The following is a 19,261-nucleotide window of genomic DNA, read 5'->3' as shown; positions in this document are numbered from 1 at the left end:
CCGTACATGAAGGACAATGCTTGCAAAAAGTTGTATTTTTTTTATTGTTCTCGAGACAACTGCAGCCTTTTTTGCAGAGACGATTTACGTTGTTATTGTTTGCCATTTGTCTCGTTTTAGAACAAGAGCGTGCAGCACGAATGCTGATTATTTTGCGTGGTGTCTACACCTTGACCAAAAAATCGCAATAATCGCCTTTTACGACGAGTGCAAACTTACTGTTGTGTTACTATGATGTATTGAATATGTTGTGCTTCTATTTCTGAACAGCCTATGAACGTCTCGCTCAAAGCTGCTGATGTGCAGGAATCGGGCGCGCACTACGTGTCTTTTTAACCCCTTACTTGCGTCTAGCTGTTGACAACTCCTGTTATGTTATTCGCATGGGTGATGTTTTAGATGACAATTGCAGAGCGTATGTGCAATATTTTTTTTCCCTGACATGGTGCCACCGGCTTTCCCAGAACTTCTTTCTTGTTGCTCTTTGTATTATCATGTATTTTATAAAATGTGTGTGATCCAGTATTTTTTTCTATACAGTTCAAAGTGTAAACAAGAAAAATAAACTTCATTTTGGGTGGAAAAAACAGCGCGAAAGGGACGGAAGACAAAGAAGAAGGAAACCACACGGACGAGCGCTGACTCACAACTATTTTTTATTCAGAAAAAAACAGACATTTATATTTAAAAAGTCACATGACCTGACGTCACTCGCGCACATGCCCAGAAATGTGCTTTTTTCGGTTAATCACAGAGTTCTGAAATCGCGTTGTAAGGTTTTAATCTTGACTCATGATATAGTCTTAGACTGTTGTATTTCTGGGCATGTGCGCGAGTGACGTCAGGTCATGTGACTTTCTAAATATAAATGTCTGTTTTTTTTTTCTGAATAAAAAATAGTTGTGAGTCAGCGCTCGTCCGTGTGGTTTCCTTCTTCTTTGTCTTCCGTCCTTTTCGCGCTGTTTTTTCCACCCAAACTGAACGTATACCAACTCGCCCAACTTTCCATTCTACTACAAAAATAAACTCTTTTTTGAAGCCAACTGCCTTCTATGTCTGCAACTGAAAGAGGCGGCTCAATGACGGCACAAAATTAAAGAACAGCTCTTATCGCGTTATTCCCACCTGCATGAACTAATTCAGCTTGCGTAAGTTCTTCGAGAAGCTTCGTAGTATTTCGAGTAAAAGTCTGCGATCCTCTGCGATCCGCGAGTTTATTACGTCTATATGTATGGCATGTTTAGAAATGAAGTATTAAAGCCCTTGTGCTCCCCTTAGACGATGTAGTTGAATATCTTAATAGCCAAAGGTAAACCAGAATCTAAAGCATTGCTATCGAAACCGAAACTGAAACAGAGCTGAAGCACGGACCTAAAATCTCGGAGGACCAGATTAGCGGTCTGACCACACTCTCACGGCGCTGGCGGCAGTGTAGTAGCTCGGCCGCAGTGCCCCACGGGAGTGTCCGCTCTTTACGTATGTTTCTCTATGCGGCGCACCTGTTACTCGGCGCATGCGCATTAACGGCTCCGGCTCGGCGTGGTGACCTCGGCATCACATGGCGTAGCTATCGCTTCACTACGACATTACGGCAGATTTTGCGTCCAAGCTGCGATTGTCTTGGAGAACGCGTTTGTGTCATGCGAAATTAGCTTGTTAATATCGTAAAACAAGTCTGAAAACGCCACTGACCTGCTCACCAGCAGTGTTTTTTGCTTAGCTCCACGGATTGTGTTTTGTAGCGCTTACTCCAGTGCATAGATTTTATAATGTAGACAGATCAGAAAAAGTTTCAATGCATAGGTGTGACCTCAGAAGGGAACACAGTGCATGTCATGTTTGCTGCGGCGCTGCGCAGATTGACTGCATTGCAGCAGAAAGCTGGTTAGCTTGTGCAGTCCATTCACTGAGTGCCTGAAGTCTGGCTGCTAGCGTTAAAAGGGAACATTGGCCGTAAATGCCTTTGCGCCATAGAAATCCGTGATCATCAAAAAGAGAAAGTGAACACACAGTACAGGTAAGCCGCCTCCGTCGTCGTCTAATCAGAGGCGCTTTTCTCAGTGTCCTACTTTTGATGTCAATCATAAAATACAGCTCCATCGGCACTCCCCCATATACCATAGTAAAAGTGTTTTGCTGGTGTGTTTACTGAACGTCGCGTGGGTGGTTGTTTAATGAACTGCCTGGAACAGAAATCAGCGGGAAGGGACGTACGCACAGCCAAAGGATACGGAGCAAGAACGAGTCTCTTAAAAAAAAGAAATTTGTTGCGGGTAATCAGAGGACGTTGTTATTCCATTTCCGCCATGCCCTTGAAAAATGCCCCCTGTTCCTCCCTCACCTTAAAAGAAAAAAATAAACGACGCTTTTAGTGCTTGTAGGAAAAATTAATGCAATCGCAAGCTAGCACTCTGGACTGCAATGTTAGACACACGATACTGAAAGTATCCGTTGAAAGTAACCGTTGAAAGGGCACTTCTCTAAGATCAGTTAATTGCATTAACGGAAAGAATTCATCAACGCAACGAAGATAAACGATCAAAAATGCAGTATTGGCAAGAACACCAGTGGCATAAAAATTATTTAAATCAGATGCAGAAGCGAAATTAGAGAACCTCATCAACGTGGACAAAAAATTGCAAGAATCGACAGCAACGCAAATGACAGCGCTTCTTCCTGTGTAGTGAATGTTTAATTACGCAGCAAGATCCAATAAATTACTACATCCTTGTATGCATATAAACGTCGCAAAGAGCAAATATGTAGGGCATGTATTATACCACGAGTGAATATGTTATAGTGCATGTGGTATGATATGCCATGATTTAAGCAATCTTTGTAATTTGCATAATAAAGGCAATCTATAGACACAAGGCCGTCTATTTCCCGTATCAGACAATCTTCTGATCTTTTTTCGGGCTTATCTTTCAACTGCGATATTTATTCCTTCATTTTCTCGTTAGCTGCCGCAGCCCGCAGCAACGCTTTTCTAACACTCCGCTTCTTTAGTTCTTGAATATGTTATCTTCTTTTCTGATTCTCTTGCTTCCCGAATTTTTCTGCGCAGCCTTTAAAAATTGAGAACAAACTTGTCACGACGTTAACACGGAGCAGTTCTTGGGATGTCTCCTCTCTCCCATAAGCTTTGAGTAAGTGCTTCCTCGCACGATTTCACTTCATTCACCTACTTCAGAACAGAGTGTTTGTCACCATCACTCTATACGTGACATGTGAATTTTTTTGTGCAGCTTTCTGTATGCGTTTCTTCTTTTACATGATAGCTGCTCATCAATCAGAATTGTCTTATGAACAAGCAAGCTCCCCTGCATTAGACGGGCAGTGTAAAATATCCCGTATTTTTGTCTCTTTCCTCATCGCGAAAATGCTCAAATTTCCACTGCATTGCTGCATGGTAACGCTGCGCATTCCAGATGATCAAGTTTAAAATCTATTTGTGCAGCGCAGCTGTCCAGTTCGGGCTCCTCTGATGCGCTCTCGAAATCCTGCAGTTCTCTTCCGGCACTTCAGTCGCAACACACACGCGCAGAGCGTTTCGGCTTTGAAATATGTGCCGGCAATGAAGGAAACAGCCTCTGGAGAGCGCCTGGTACCAGGATTATTACCTTCTTTGCAAAAGTCCCTTAGCGAAAACTAATACGTTTGTAATATGCGGAAGGATATTTAGATTGTATTTTAAGCATATTTTTGGTATTTATGAATGCACTAAAAATATCCCAAAAATAAGTTCCTGTAATTTTATGCTTGGAATTCCAAATAAATTCTGAAAATTTTACAGAAATAACGTCACTTAAAGCATGCTTCAAGCACGTTTCAAATACGTGAAAAAATATGTATGCTGTTTTAGCGCCTTGTCAATGCATTAAATGTGTGCTTTCGTAAATATGAAATTAATTCGTCTGAAGTATACTTAAATTTTAACAAACGGACAGTCCTTTTAAATATATACGAAGCACAATTTTAGATGCCGTAGAACAATGTAGTGCTCGAATCGCGTTTCGGGAAATCACCTTTGCATGTTGGCAAAGTATTGAAAGTGCACTTTCGCAAATACCACATTAATTCGTCCAAAGTATACGTCAATTCTAAAGAATGAGCTGTCCGCGTAAACATATTGTGACGAAGAAGACGACGAACTGTGCAGTGGCGCGGGCAGGAGCATTCGCGCTAGGCCAGCAGCCATTAAATCATCTCACTGCCATTGATCATCGTGTCTCCTTCTTCGGATGGCCGCCACGTAACATTTGGTGGAGCTTGCGGGGTACCATCGACATCCTGGTCCGGGGAGCTTCGGCGTCCTGCGTCAGCCGTGAGTTCTTGGCGTGCGTCGCTCGGCCGTGCCCCAGCCTTTCAGACCCGAACCGACCTCGCCGTTGTTCCCCCCGCCCCATCCCCCGCCCCGACCACTCAACACGACGAACTGTACGCGACGCAAGGACCTGATCTATCGACCCCACCGACCCGAGATGGCACTTACACCTGAAGACACCGTTCCCCTGCCCAGGCCGTTCGGCGTGTCCTGGGAACTCGACCGTCAGCTCTTGGCGACCTACGGCCCGGAAGCTTCAAGGCCAGGAATCATTCAGCCATCTTATTCATCGTGGCGGCCAGCACCTCACCCCTTTCTCGTTCCTGTCCAACCATCCTCTTAAGCCAGTAACTACTTCGCGCGTCTCTTTCTCACCGATCGGGACGATCGCTCGGTGGCCCCGGGTAGTGGGACGAAGAAGACGACGAACTGTGCAGTGGCGCGGGCAGGAGCGCTCGCGCTAGGCCAGCAGCCATTAAATCATCTCACTGCCATTGATCATCGTGTCTCCTTCTTCGGATGGCCGCCACGTAACAATATTTGCAGCACACTGCAAGCTGCCCTTGAACAACCTGGTGTTAGAAATCGCGTTTCGGGAAATGACATATTGGCAATGTATTTAAAGTGTGCTTTCGTAAATACAAAATTAATTCGTCCAAAGTATACTTCATTTCTAACAAATGGGTAGTCCGCGTCAGCATATTTCCAGCACACTTCAAGCTGCCGTGGAACAACCTAGTGCTCAAAATCACGTGTCCGGGAAAAGTGAAAACTCTCCCTTTTCTGTCGTCCATTCGTTTATGGTAACTTCTAGCAGGAAGACAATCACCACTTATTTAAATTAAATGTGGAGAGCGTGATAGCATTATACCGGCAAGGGCGCCATGCGACCTCCGGGTCTGAACATGCCAGCGAAAAGAACCCCGACTGGCAGCGCAAGACGCCCGTGTATTTCTTGGTTGACAGTTCGACTCCTGACCGATGCTTGACGCAAGTTACGACTAGCAGTTCGGTTCTAGATAGGCCGCGGATTCGAAAGCGACAACTCCGACACTTGTGCTACAATTTAGGAGCCCACAGTTTTTGCGCAAAAAGCGGCTCACCAGGCAAGATAATGTCGCCTCTGGGGGAAGGGGGGAGGGGTATATAAGCCAAGCCAAATATCCCTTGTCGGAGCTTGTCGGAGCAGTTCTTGTTTGGTAACGTAACTTTCCGTCGGCACTTCCTGTGTGGCGACATCTTTCCCGTTCAGGTCCCATCACGTAACCTTCCATTGTCATAGACCTCTTGACGGGAACGCGTTTTCTCTGGGATTGTATGTCTACTGATGGTTATAGCTAGTTCAATCATTACTTCGCCTGTAGACAACATTGATCAGTACCGTCCGCTGAATTCGACTAGTACATCTTTTGTAAGCGGGTATATTAATTGTATATTTTTAGTGTATTTTTAATGTAATGAAGTTTATTGAAATGTATATTTTAGTGTTTTAATGTAGTGTAATGTATTTAATGTATGTTTTAGTACATTTTTAATGGAAAATAATTACACTAAGCAGACAGAAAATGGATTTTTGATGGAGTTGAAAGTATGTTCAAAATATTAATCCTAGCATACTTAGAAAGCATTATTATTGCAATTTAAGCGTAGGGACAAAAATGCAAAATTATTAAGAAATTAATAAAATGTCTTAGAAATGCATTTTTAGCACAGCCTTTTTTCGCTAAGTGGTACTTCTTACATTGAACAACATGATTTGATTTGACTTCTTTTGATGGGGCTAAATATCGCAAAGCGACACAGGCTATGAGGGACACCGCAGTCGAGCACTCCTGATAATTTGGGTCACCTGGGGCTCTTTAACGGGCACTGACATCACACAGCACACGGGCCTCTAGCATTTCGCCGCCATGAAAATGCATCCGCCGCGGCTGGGATCGAACCCGCGACTCTCTGGTCAGCAGCCGAGCTTGAACTCCACGACGATAGTGCCTTAGCAGGTTTTGAATGCAGATCACAAACATTGCAACTCGAAGTCAGTTTTCGATCGTTTCTGCGAAGCGCATGCTTCCATCTTTTAAACCCGACGGGGTCTTTCGGCAGCCCGAAGAAATGAAGACCCTCCAGGTCAACGTTGCGATACCCGCTATTGCACCAAGGTGCAAAAAAAGGTCGGCACGGAGAGGCCTCATGCCAAGAAATGCAAAAAAAAAAGAAATTGAGAAGCAGAACACGCGCAGTAGCGGTCGCGAGTGCGCGTTTAACCAGGGCACCGCAGAGTGCACGGCGGAGATGCAGCAAGACTCGACCGAGGCGCCAATAGTTCGCGCGGCCCCCACCAGGGACACCTCTCCGGGCGGAGCTGTGAAAATTGAGTTTGTTCTATTAACGTTGGGACCTTCAAGAAGACCGCTACGAAGACTCTCACAGAGGCGGCAACTTCAATTTATTTTTTTTCCTAATCGTGTGTTTATCGTTCCAGATAACTACTGCTCTCTACAAATAATAAAAAATATATAAACATTCCCCTATGAACCTTGGTTTCGGTGACTGTTGGCTTCGTGCATATGTTTGTCAAAAACGAGCCCCTGCTTTCCTTTACCTTGTGTGCTATATACATATATATATATATATATATATATATATATATATATATATATATATATATATATATATACACACTTCTGAAGGGAGCCAACAGTCACCGAAACCAAGGTGCATAGGGGAACGTTATCATTAGTATTTTTTTAATGTGTTGTGCTTATCAGTGGGATAATATTACTTAGATTAATAAAGCGCTTAAAGAAAATTACTTATAAAGCAGCAGAAAAACAAACATGCCGCCGGTGGGATCCGAACCCACAACCTCCGAATATCGCGTCCGGTGCTCTTACCAACTGAGCTACGGCGACGGCTGTCCAATCTGCTGCTCTCGTGGGTATTTATGTTTACTTGGTGTACGCGAATCTTGAGAGTGTTCACCAGCGCCACCCTCGACCATAGCGGCGGACGTAGCACGTCCTGTAATACCGCGAGCGTGACGTGGAAGGTCATCTAACGGCGAGGGCGGAAACTGTGCGAGAGCCCTCTTAAGCAACCTGTGGCATCAAGACTGCCAGAACCGAGACCCTCGTGAAGCTATTAGCAGAGAAGGTAAAGTAAATGACGGGCCCGTTTGACAAACTTATGAAGGGAGCCAACAGTCACCGAAACTAAGGTGCATAGGGGAACGTTATCATTAATATTTTTTTTAATGTGTTGTTCTTATCAGTGGGATAATATTACTTAGAATAATAAAGCGCTTAAAGAAAATTACTTATAAAGCAGCAGAAAAAACAACCATGCCGCCGGTGGGATCCGAACCCACAACCTCCGAATATCGCGTCCGGTGCTCTTACCAACTGAGCTACGGCGACGGCTGTCCAATCTGCTGCTCTCGTGGGTATTTATGTTTATTTGGTGTACGCGAACCTTGAGAGTGTTCACCAGCGCCACCCTCGACCATAGCGGCGGACGTAGCACGTCCTGTAATACCGCGAGCGTGACGTGGAACGTCATCGAGGGTGGCGCTAGTGAACACTCTGAAGGTTCGCGTACACCAAATAAACATAAATACCCACGAGAGCAGCAGATTGGACAGCCGTCGCCGTAGCTCAGTTGGTAAGAGCACCGGACGCGATATTCGGAGGTTGTGGGTTCGGATCCCACCGGCGGCATGGTTGTTTTTTCTGCTGCTTTATACGTAATTTTCTTTAAGCGCTTTATTAATCTAAGTAATATTATCCCACTGATAAGCACAACATATTAAAAAAAATACTAATGATAACGTTCCCCTATGCACCTTAGTTTCGGTGACTGTTGGCTCCCTTCATAAGTTTGTCAAACGGGCCCGTCATTTACTTTACCTTCTCTGCTAATAGCTTCACGAGGGTCTCGGTTCTGGCAGTCTTGATGCCACAGGTTGCTTAAGAGGGCTCTCGCACAGTTTCCGCCCTCGCCGTTAGATGACCTTCCACGTCACGCTCGCGGTATTACAGGACGTGCTACGTCCGCCGCTAAGGTCGAGGGTGGCGCTGGTGAACACTCTCAAGGTTCGCGTACACCAAGTAAACATAAATACCCACGAGAGCAGCATTTGGACAGCCGTCGCCGTAGCTCAGTTGGTAAGAGCACCGCACGCGATATTCGGAGGTTGTGGGTTCGGATCCCACCGGCGGCATGGTTGTTTTTCTGCTGCTTTATAAGTAATTTTCTTTAAGCGCTTTATTAATCTAAGTAATATTATCCCACTGATAAGCACAACACATTAAAAAAAATACTAATGATAACGTTCCCCTATGCACCTTGGTTTCGGTGACTGTTCGCTCCCTTCATAAGTTTGTCAAACGGGCTCGTCATTTACTTTACCTTCTCTGCTAATATATATATATATATATATATATATATATATATATATATATATATATATATATATATATATATAGAGAGAGAGAGAGAGAGAGAGAGAGAGAGATATTGCAGGGCGGTTTATTGGCACGATGGAAGCGCCGGCTACGAAGACCTTGGCACAGGCAATCTACGAGGCAGAGAGCCGAGAGACCAGACACAAGCGGCACTGTTCCATCCAGCACGAGCATCCAACCGGCGGCGCGAGCGCTTCGTCGTCGTTGGCTTCGGGGCTGGTTCATCTTCTTCATTCCAAGTGCCCCGGCGGAAAGAGGGAGCCATCCTGGCGACTCAAGGAGAGGAGACTACGAGGGGGCTATAATACGGCTTCAAGCGGCTGACGTGAACGACGTCACGGCCACGGCGGCGATGGTCCGAAGAATGTGTCACCGGTTCGATAATGTAGTTGACCGGTGACGTACGCTCCAAGATGCGGTAAGGGCCGATGTGCTTGGCCGAAAATTTGGACGTATTCGGAACAGAGAGCCAGACCAGTGAGCCAGTGGAGAAGTGAACCGCGGGCGTGTCTTGATCGGAAGCATGGGTACGGAGACCTTGACGTTCGGCAGTGAAGAGCGAGCCAACTGGCGGCACTGCTCAGCATGGCGGGTGATGTCAGAGAGGGAAGCATATTCCGAGCTGTCGGGGCTGTAGGGAAGGATTGTATCCAACATACAAGAAGGTTCGCGTCCGAATAAAAGAAAGAATGGGGAAAAGCCGGTGGTTGCTTGAGAGGCGGTGTTATATGCATAGGTGACGAACGGAAGAACCTGATCCCAGTTGGAACTGTCGGAGTGAATGTACATGGCGATCATGTCCCCAAGAGTACGGTTGAAGCGTTCGGTGAGGCCGTTGGTTTGAGGGTGGTAAGCAGTAGTGGTGCGGTGGACTGTGTGGCACGCAGCGAGAAGCTCGTGAAGAACTTCAGACAAGAAAACACGCCGCGGTCACTGAGAAGTTCGCGAGGAGCGCCGTGACGCAGGACAAAGTGATGAAGAAGGAAGAAGGCTACATCGCGAGCAGTAGCCGCAGGTAGGGAAGCGGTCTCAGCATACCGAGTGAGGTGGTCCACGGCGACTATGAGCCAGCGATTCCCAGCGGTCGTGAAGGGAAGTGGCCCACATAGGTCGATGCCCACACGATTAAAAGGGCGAGCCGGACACGGTATTGGCTGTAACGGGGCAGTCGAAGGGCGAGGTTTCGACTTCCGCTGCTGACAGGCCGTGCAGGAGTGAACGTAGCGACGAACGAAGTTGTACATGCCCCGCCAATAGTACCTCTGGCGTAGTCGCTCGTACGTTTTCAGCGAGCCAGCGTGAGCGCTCTGAGGATCGGCATGGTGGTGTTCACAAATCTCAGTGCGAAGATGTCGGGGAATCACGAGAAGCCACTTGCGGCCATCTGGACGATAGTTGCGCCGGTACAGAAGACCGTCGCGAAGGGCAAAATGGGAAGCCTGGCGACGAAGTGCTCGAGGGAAGGAGGCCGTAGAGGGTGCAGGAAGTACGTCGAGCAACGATGAAATCCATGGATCTTGGCGTTGTTGATGGGGCATGTCCATGGTAGTGAGCGCTGCGAGTAGGGATGCAGATATTGGCGAAGAGAGCGCAGGAGAGGGCAGTGGGGAGCGGGACAAGGCGTCGGCGTCGGAGTGCTTGCGGCCCGATCGGTAAACTACGGTGATATCGAATTCCTGAAGACGGAGGGCCCAGCGGCCTAGGCACCCTGAGGGATCTTTGAGTGAAGGCAACCAGCACAAAGCGTGATGATCGGTGACGACGGTGAACGGGCGGCCATATAAGTATGGGCGGAATTTTGTTAGAGCCCACACTATGGCGAGACACTCCTTTTCCATCACGGTGTAGTTCGACTCAGCCTTGGTGAGGGCACGGCTGACGTACGCAACGACGTATTCAGGAAATTCGGTCTTGCGCTGGGCAAGGACAGCCCCGAGGCCGATTCCGCTTGCGTCGGTGTGCACTTCAGTAGGGGCACTGGGGTCGTAGTGTCGAAGGATAAGCGGGGAGGTGAGAAAGCGACGGAGCGCAGCAAAAGCGTCGTCGCAGGCCGAGTCCCACGTAGACAGGTCGGCGGGACCATTAAGAAGTTTCGTCAGGGGCGCGACGATGGAGGCGAAATTGGGAACAAATCGTCGAAAATAGGAGCAGATACCCACAAATCGGCGCACTTGTTTTGTAGAAGTCGGTTTAGGGAAGTCAGCGACAGCACGGCGTTTGTCAGGATCTGGCAGGACGCCGTCTTTGGAGACGAGGTGGCCGAGTATTGTCAGCTGCCGGGCACCAACGTTACATTTTTTGAGATTAAGTTGAAGGCCAGCATTGGTGAGGCAGCTCAGTATCTGGCGCAAGCGCTTGAGATGCGTCGGAAAATCGGGCGAAAACACGACAACATCATCTAAATAGCAGAGACAAACAGTCCACTTCAGGCCGCGCAAGATGTTGTCCATCATTCGTTCAAACGTTGCGGGAGCGTTACAGAGGCCGAATGGCATCACGTTGAACTCATAGAATCCGTCAGGGGTGACGAACGCCGTTTTAGGACGGTCGGACTCAGCCATCTGGACTTGCCAATAGCCGGAACGGAGATCCAGGGAGGAGAAGAACTCGGCGCCTTGCAAGCAGTCAAGGGCGTCGTCAATACGTGGTAGCGGGTAGACGTCTTTGCGCGTAATTTTGTTGAGCCGGCGATAGTCCACGCAAAATCGTATCGAGCCATCCTTCTTTTTAACCAGGACGACTGGGGACGACCAAGGACTGGCGGAAGGTTGAATAATGCCGCGTTGTAGCACGTCGTCAACTTGCTCAGTTATGACGCGGCGCACGGGAGGCGACACACGGTAGGGGCGCTGACGGAGAGAAGCATGGGTTCCGGCGTCAATGTGGTGCTCGACAGTGGTCGCACGGCCCAAATAAGTCGACTGGTGGTCAAACGATGAGCGAAACTGGTTGAGCAGGGCAAGGAGCTGCGCGCGGTGAGCAGTGTCGAGAGCGCGGTCAATGCAGCGGTCGAAAATGTCCGATGACAAAGCTGTAGTAGCCCCACGTGGGGTGAGGGCAGCGACTTCGGCACTGGAGGAGGTTACATCAGTGTCGAAGGAAGAGATCAAAGCAGCGGTTTCAAAATGGCCGAGGCACTCGCCACGGAGCAGGGAGAGCGCGGAGAATGAGGTGTTAGAGACGAGGATGGCGGCAGCACCGCGGTGAATGTCGATGACGGCGAAGGGAAGACATAGGTGTCGGCGAGAGGCAAGTACAGGGGAAGGCATGAAGAGAACGGTGGCGTCAAAAACTGAGGCGGCGCAAACAGGGACAAGCACGGCACTGTCAGGGGGAATGTCAGTGTCCTCGGCGACAACAAGCTTAGCAGCACAACGAATCGGAGGCTCGTCGAGGAGCGCATCGCAGAGTGGAGAGAAGACGACGTGCGCACGGGCACAGTCAATGACGGCACTGTGCAGGGAGAGAAAATCCCATCCAAGGATGACGTCATGGGAGCTGGCACGGAGGACTAAAAATTCGACAACATACAAAACATCGGCGATGACGACGCGTGCTGTGCAAGCGGCAGAGGGATGAACGGCACCGGCGCTGGCGGTACGGAGTGAGAGTCCAGAAGATGGGGTTGTAACTTTGCGAAGCGAGCGGCAGAAGTTTTCGTGAATAACAGAAACGGTGGCCCCAGTGTCCACAAGCGCAAGTGTCTTGACTCCGTCGACAAAAACGTCAAGAAGGTTCGGCGGGGAAAGGCGAGGACTTAAGCAGGGCGATGAGTGCCCAGTTCGTGCCCCCGGAACTGCGGCTGCTAGTTTTCCGAATCGGCGCGGACGTTGCGACGCCTCATGGGCGACAATGAGCGGCGGCGAGGCGAAGGCGAGCGGTGGGAAACGTAGGGCTGGCGACCGTGCTCGCGGTCAGGAGAGGTCTCCTGAGGTTGTGGTCCGAAACGTGGGCGAAAGGTACGGTCTGCATCAGGGTAGTCTGGCAGAGGGTGGACAGGCGCATGCAGAGTACGTCGACAGAGGCGCGCGACGTGGCCCGGAAGACCGCAGGCGTAGGATATCGGTCGATTGTCAGCCGTGGGCCAAGGGTTGTAGGTAGGGGGCGTGAAGCGGGTCCGTGGAGCAGCAGGCGCAGGCACCACTTGAGGAACGTACGTATAAGCCTGCGGTCGCGGTGGTCGCGCGACAGCCTCGGCATACGTGAGAGGCACGGGTGTGGGGGCAGGCGGCACTTCAACTGGAGGACCGTAGCTCAACGGAGCAGCAACAGGCGGTGGCGGGGTCGGGGGAAGGCCGACCTGGGGATCCAAGGGGGCTGGTTGTGGAAGAGGAGGGAGGGCGTCAGCGACCGCCTGCGTGATGGCGTGCCGGATCTCAGCTCTGAGGGGGGTCGGTGTCTGATGTTGGCGAGATAGGAGCGAGAGCTGCCGGCCGACCTCGTCCCGCACAAAGTCTTTGATGGTAGCAAGTAGATCTGGATTGATGGCCAGGCCGGAGATGGAGTCGGCAGGCGGAGGAGGCCGACGAGCGCAAAGACGTTGCTTGCGCAACTCGTCGAAACTCTGGCAAAGGGTATACACCAAGGTAACGGTGGTGGGACTCTTCGCTAACAGCTGAAAAGCATCGTCATCGATACCCTTCATGATGTGTTTGATCTTGTCAGCCTCGGACATAGCCGGATCAACACGCTTGCAGAGGTCTACTACGTCTTCAATGTAGCTGGTGAAAGTCTCATCCGTGTGCTGAGCTCGGACGCGCAGGCTTTGCTCAGCGCGCAGTTTTCACACTGCAGGACGGCCGAAAACCTCCGCAAGGGTGCTCTTTAGAACGGCCCAAGTGGGGATGTCGGCCTCGTGGTTGCGGAAACAGAGGTTCGCGACATCGCTGAGGTAGAAGATGACGTTGGTAAGCTTGACGCGGTCGTCCCAGTTGTGGCGGCTCACCCATTCGTATGATTCCAGCCAATCTTCCACGTCCTGGTCGCTATGGCCGCTGAAGACAGCGGGGTCGCGCTGCCGGACGGCACCGGAGCAGATGATTGGCTGCGACGTGGCGGCGGGCTGTTGACTGGCCTTGGTAGTGGACATCGGGATGGTGCGGCTGCGAAGGTCCACGGTGATGGTGAAAAGGCGGAACACAGCAACCTCCACCAAATGCAGAGCGGTTTAGTGGCACGATGGAAGCGCCGGCTACGAAGACCTTGACACTGGCAATCTACGAGGCAGAGAGCCGAGAGACCAAACACAGGCGGCAGTGTTCCATCCAGCACGAGCATCCAACCGGCGGCGCGAGCGCTTCGTCGTCGTTGGCTTCGGGGCTGGTTCATCTTCTTCATTCCAATATATATATATATATATATATATATATATATATATATATATATATATATATATATAGATGTGTGTGTAGCAAAAATTCGCCGGCATTGCGCTTCGAACCCCAGCCCTCTGTGTGCCAGGCGGGCACGCAACGCATATGCCATGAAGGGTCTTTTTTTTATCGCAAGGAAATGAATCCCGATGAGCTACAGAATGTTTTACGTATACACACTATTCCATGATGCAGTCACATATTCTCAGGTCTTCGTACACTGCGCTCCACCAGCACATCAAAATTGCGGGAGACGTACACATGCTATAAGTATACCAGCGCAGCACAGCAAAAGACACAATGAAGACAAGAGGACACACAAGCGCTGAACTTCCAACTGATATTTAATGGGTGAAATCCTATATACCGATTCCCCCTTCCCCTTCACAAAAAATAGAAAAAATCCTAGCGGGTTACTTTCAAAAAATGCATCTCTGAATTTGTCAGGGAGATGGAAGGCTCACTAACGCAGTTTTCACGCAGCCTGGCCATCTCGGCAGCCTCCACAATCTCGCGCACTATCTGGTCCGAGTGCTGAGTGTGTCCGGTTACACAAAAACTCGAAAGGTCCGGTGCGCAATATTTTTCTTTCCCGGAAACTTGATCTTTAATCTTGCAATTGCGACGATGCAGTGAGAGATTCCCTGTCCCCGTCTCGAAGGTCTTGTGTCGGTGTTCTTCCAAGCGCTCATTCAGGCATCTGCCCGTCTGGCCGACGTAAACCTTGCCGCATGAAACGGGAATGGACTACACCGCGCCCTCCACACACACACACACACACACACACACAACGAAGGGGTTCTGTGCCCGTATTCCGAGTTTGTGTCATAATAAAGAGCTTCATAATCTGCGGCAGCGGCTACACCTGATTGGTCGAAACGCCGGAAGCGGATGTGGTGGTTGGGATGCAGTGAAAAATGTCGAAGAAATCGGACTGTGACCTGAGACACATAGCATACGCTCCTCCAGCAGCAGATGCTCAAGGACAGCCAACATGGCGGCGCGCTCTGAAGCGGAGCCTCTCGCTTCGAAGTGAACTCGTCGGTGTTACTGCGTTTTTCGGCATGTGAACTGGCTATAAAATTGGTACGGAATTTTCACTTCGTCGCATCTTGTTCGGTTTATGGGTTTAGCGGGTTTAACGTCCCAAAGCGACTCAGACTGTGAGAGACGCCGTAGTGAAGGGCTCCGGGAATTTCAACCACCTGGGGTTATTTAACGCGCACTGACATCGCACAGTACACGGGCCTTTAGAATTTCGCCTCCATCGGAATTCGACCGCCGCGGCCGGCATCGAACTCGCGTCTTTCAGGCCAGCAGCCGAGCGCCATAACCACTCAGCCACCGCGGCGGCTCGTCGCGTCTTGTGTATAACAAATTGAATGTACAATAAATTTGGCCTCTTTTTTTATTTCGCTGGACGATTCGGTAGCTTCTAGGCGTAACGATCACCGGTTTGTTCTAGAAGTTGTTTTCTTCATTCAAACCCGATGGCGCCACTATCACCGGAGTATCACTATCACTATCGCCTGCGTATGTTGAATGATGCAACATAAAGCCGGCACCATGATCGTATGTAATGTCTGCCAGAGTGAAACAGCTCATGTGCACAGGTGGTCAGTCGCTAGCGATGCGCTGTACACCGAGGCGTTTGACATGCCAGAGGTGGTTTTTAGGTGTCCATTACGGTTCTCAATAGCCGCGATTGGGTGGCTCTGCATTGAGCTCGCGAGTTAGCTTGCAACTTAGTTTTCAGGCGTCAGTGTGGGCATGCCTGAGCTTCGTACCATGGCGAACTTAAGAAAACTTCGTCTGCGAAGTCTCCCAACGCATCTATAAGGAGAAACGCAGCAAGGAGATTTTTTTATCTCATCTCTTCTTTTTATTGGCGGCAGAAAAATAAAAAAAAAACTATCAGCGGCATCTCGCGGTTCTTGCAGTGCCTGCATAAAAGAAACTAAAAAGTAAATTACCGTCTGCACAACCGCCCGATAACAGCGCCAACTTATGTTCAGCGATGTTGCAGACGGCAAGTCGTCACGGCGTCTTGGTTCAGCGCGGCACGGAGCGCGCATTGTGCAGCGAGTGAGCACATGCCAAAACTTTTCCTCTCTGTTCCCTTTTACCCTCAAGATAAATGTAAAACGCCGTGTTATGCGAACAAGATAGCTGCCTTTTATTTACCACAGGCGACCGATGGCTGTAGCACCCGCCTTCTGTCACTGAAAAGCCATCCGTAGATGCGTACAATATTTTCTTCTTTAAGCACGCCGCCAGCCTTTACGTTACAGAAAAGAGTATCTGAACTACTGTTTCTATTTGTTGAAGTCCACTGGGCAAAGAAAGCAGCTTTCATATTACCGCTTTACAGTGGAATCCGATGCGCAACCAAACTTGTGGCTGAATGTTTCTTGTCTCGCATTGGTCTCGTTCCATTTGTCGGCAAAGAGCAAAAGCGCCGCTGGACGTTTCGCTGCGGCAGCCGCAACGCAGTGACATCCTGCCGCCGCTCAGTCGCAACAGAACCGGCATTCGCTTCCGACGTTTCGAACAATCTGGTGCGGCCGCTGCGGCTGATTATGACGCTTTTTGTTATGAGACAAACTCGGAATACGGCCCCTGGTGCGTCGGCGGTGCAGCACGGCGCACTAGGGGCCGTATTTCGGGTTTGTGTCATAATAAAAGGCGCCGTGCTACACCGCCGACGCTCGGCGTCCTCCCTGTTTACTCGCGCCCACAGAGTACGCAACTTCACAGGGGCCGAGAAGACGACGTCAACGTCACTACGGCGACGAGTCTTCTTCAGGCGGTGCCACACGTTGTGTACATATGTTACAACGACCGCTTCTTTCTTTGCGGCGGTTCCTGATCCCTGTTTTTGGCAAGAGGTTGTTTCTCTTTCTTCAAAAGGCGTTCAGCCACACAAGTGACAATGGCTGGACGGTTGTCTGCATAGAGAACACGGGCCACCTGCTCTTGTGGACATTCTTGCATGGAATGAGCGCAAGATTTGTGAGTCGCGTTCTGGAGGCATAGGCTCCAGCCATTCTCGCTTCTTTCCTAAAAAATGACACAGTTGTCCGCTAATAAATTAACATGGGCATCATTATAGATTTTGTATACTATGTCATTAATATAGATCGAAATTAACTGTGTGTGTCATCAATATAGATCAGGATTAACTGTGATGGTAATACACTACTTAGCGGTGCACCTGGATTTATCCGATGGATAATGGAAGAACATTTCTTTATTTCTAAGAATTGATGTCTATGACGTAGATAGCCCTGAATCCATCGCATAATATTAGTAGAAAGATCAATGCGCTCCCTCTTATGAAGTAATGTTCCATAGGGAACCGTCTCGAAAGTGTTACTAAAATTTAAAAAAGAGCAAATCGAGTTCTCCGGACGGGTCAAGCACTTCAGAGATTTCAGGAACAACTGACACAAGCTGGCTTGAAGTCGAAAGTCCCTTTCAAAACCCATGCTGCAATGACGAGTGAAGATAACGGCCGGTCTTTCAAACACTGATGAATACAGCCTGCGACCACATGCTACAGCAATTTACTGAAAGCCCTTGTAACAAAAATAGGACGATAATTCGATACTGTCAGATGATCACTCTTTTTATGAATTGGCAAAACTTTTCCGGTACGCCAGTCGGATGGTATTTGTTATAATTGCAATGACAATCAGAAAAAATCAATTAAGAATACAAATGTTCCGCATACCTTCGTAAAAAAAGCATTTAGTAGCTCCTCCGGCCCTGCAGAATTCCTAACACTGACGCTTAGAAGCATGTCCAAAACACCTTATCTTGAAATCATATTATCGTGTACGCAATACCTATCAGCACTGGAATGTTCAAATTCACCCAGGTCAGAAAATACACGCCGAAAATTATCTTTGAAATGCCCATAAATACTGGGTGCATCCTCCATAATTTCGTAAATAACCAATAAATTTATAGTTAACGTGCGTCCGTTCGATTCAAAGTTACTAGATCTAGTAACGCTAATTCGCTTCTTAGGCGGCTAGAGTACGACCGTTCACAAGCAGGAAGCAAATATTACCTCTCGGCGGTGACGGAGTCCTTGGCGTTTGAGCGTCCTTGGTAATTTGTCCTTGGCCGCGGCTAGCGAACTCTGGTGTGTGAGTGGGGGGGGGGGGGTGGGGGGGGGGGCTAGAACGAGCGCAACACTGCGCTGACGCCCGAGCTCATCAAAGGCGCAATGGATTAACTATCGTGGCGGTTCGTTCTAACAGCGCTGCGGAATTCTCCGCAGGCCGCGGCACAAGAAAAATCACTGCTGGCAGCGCAGGATAGACACGCGCGCGACAGAACGCACGATGACCTCGCGGAGGCTCTCCCACTGAAAAACACAAAGCTAGCACAGCCAGACATAGCACTGTATGTTATGGGGCTCAAGAGAAAAAAATGAATAAGTGCCTATCCCTGCGTGCCACGTAAAACAACGAGAAGCTGTCTCAGCTGAACGAAATATTGAGCTTCGGTTATTGGGCAGGCAGCTGTAGCGGCGCAGCCGGCATGCGACTACGCGACAGCTGGACCGCGCCACGGGTACCGCGATATGAACGGGGAGCGCTCTGAACTGTTCACATGCGATCGTGGAGGGCCGCTTTCTAGGCCGCTCCGCAGCCGAGATCACTCGCATGCTCGCAGCGCGGCCGGCGAAGTTGCTGCCAGTATCGTAATCGGGTGCGCCCAAACGATGCTGACGACGAACGCTCTCCGCGTGCAGCCGTTTACGCCGCGGGCACCAAAAAGAAAAAGGGGGAGGGGAGGAGAAAATGCCTGAATATTCATTCCTGCTGCACGAAAGGGGCGGTTCAAATGGAGGATTTTGGGGCCCAAGTAAGGGTGATTGGAATCACCCTATGGAACACCGCTGCTCGGATTATTCGGAAGAGATACGTCATAAAACAGCAGAAGCAGATGAACAAGGCAGAAAACAATGAAAGGATGCGATTACTTTCTTGTTGCGGTTTTTCCAGTAGTGGCTTTTTGAAATTACACGTTCCCTACCGTCCTGTGTGCTGTGTTTTTTTAGTTCCGCATTCCTACAAGCTGTTTTA

General features: G+C 49.3%; 1 protein-coding gene across 1 annotated transcript in view; it reads right to left on the bottom strand.

Annotated features, from left to right (window-relative positions):
- The window catches only part of LOC144121872 (cytochrome P450 3A29-like), a 52,981-nt gene extending 34,661 nt beyond the window's left edge, over positions 1–18,320 (bottom strand). The window contains exon 1 of the mRNA XM_077655291.1: positions 18,238–18,320. The gene's annotated coding sequence lies outside the window, so the exon portion shown is untranslated. The remainder of the gene's footprint in view (positions 1–18,237) is intronic.
- Positions 18,321–19,261: the final 941 nt, after the last annotated feature.

The sequence above is a fragment of the Amblyomma americanum genome, chromosome 2 (assembly GCF_052857255.1).
Source record: "Amblyomma americanum isolate KBUSLIRL-KWMA chromosome 2, ASM5285725v1, whole genome shotgun sequence".
Classification (NCBI taxonomy): Eukaryota; Metazoa; Arthropoda; class Arachnida; order Ixodida; family Ixodidae; genus Amblyomma; species Amblyomma americanum.
The sequence above is the reverse complement of the archived record's forward strand: the minus strand, read 5'-3'. Positions and strand labels throughout refer to the sequence as shown.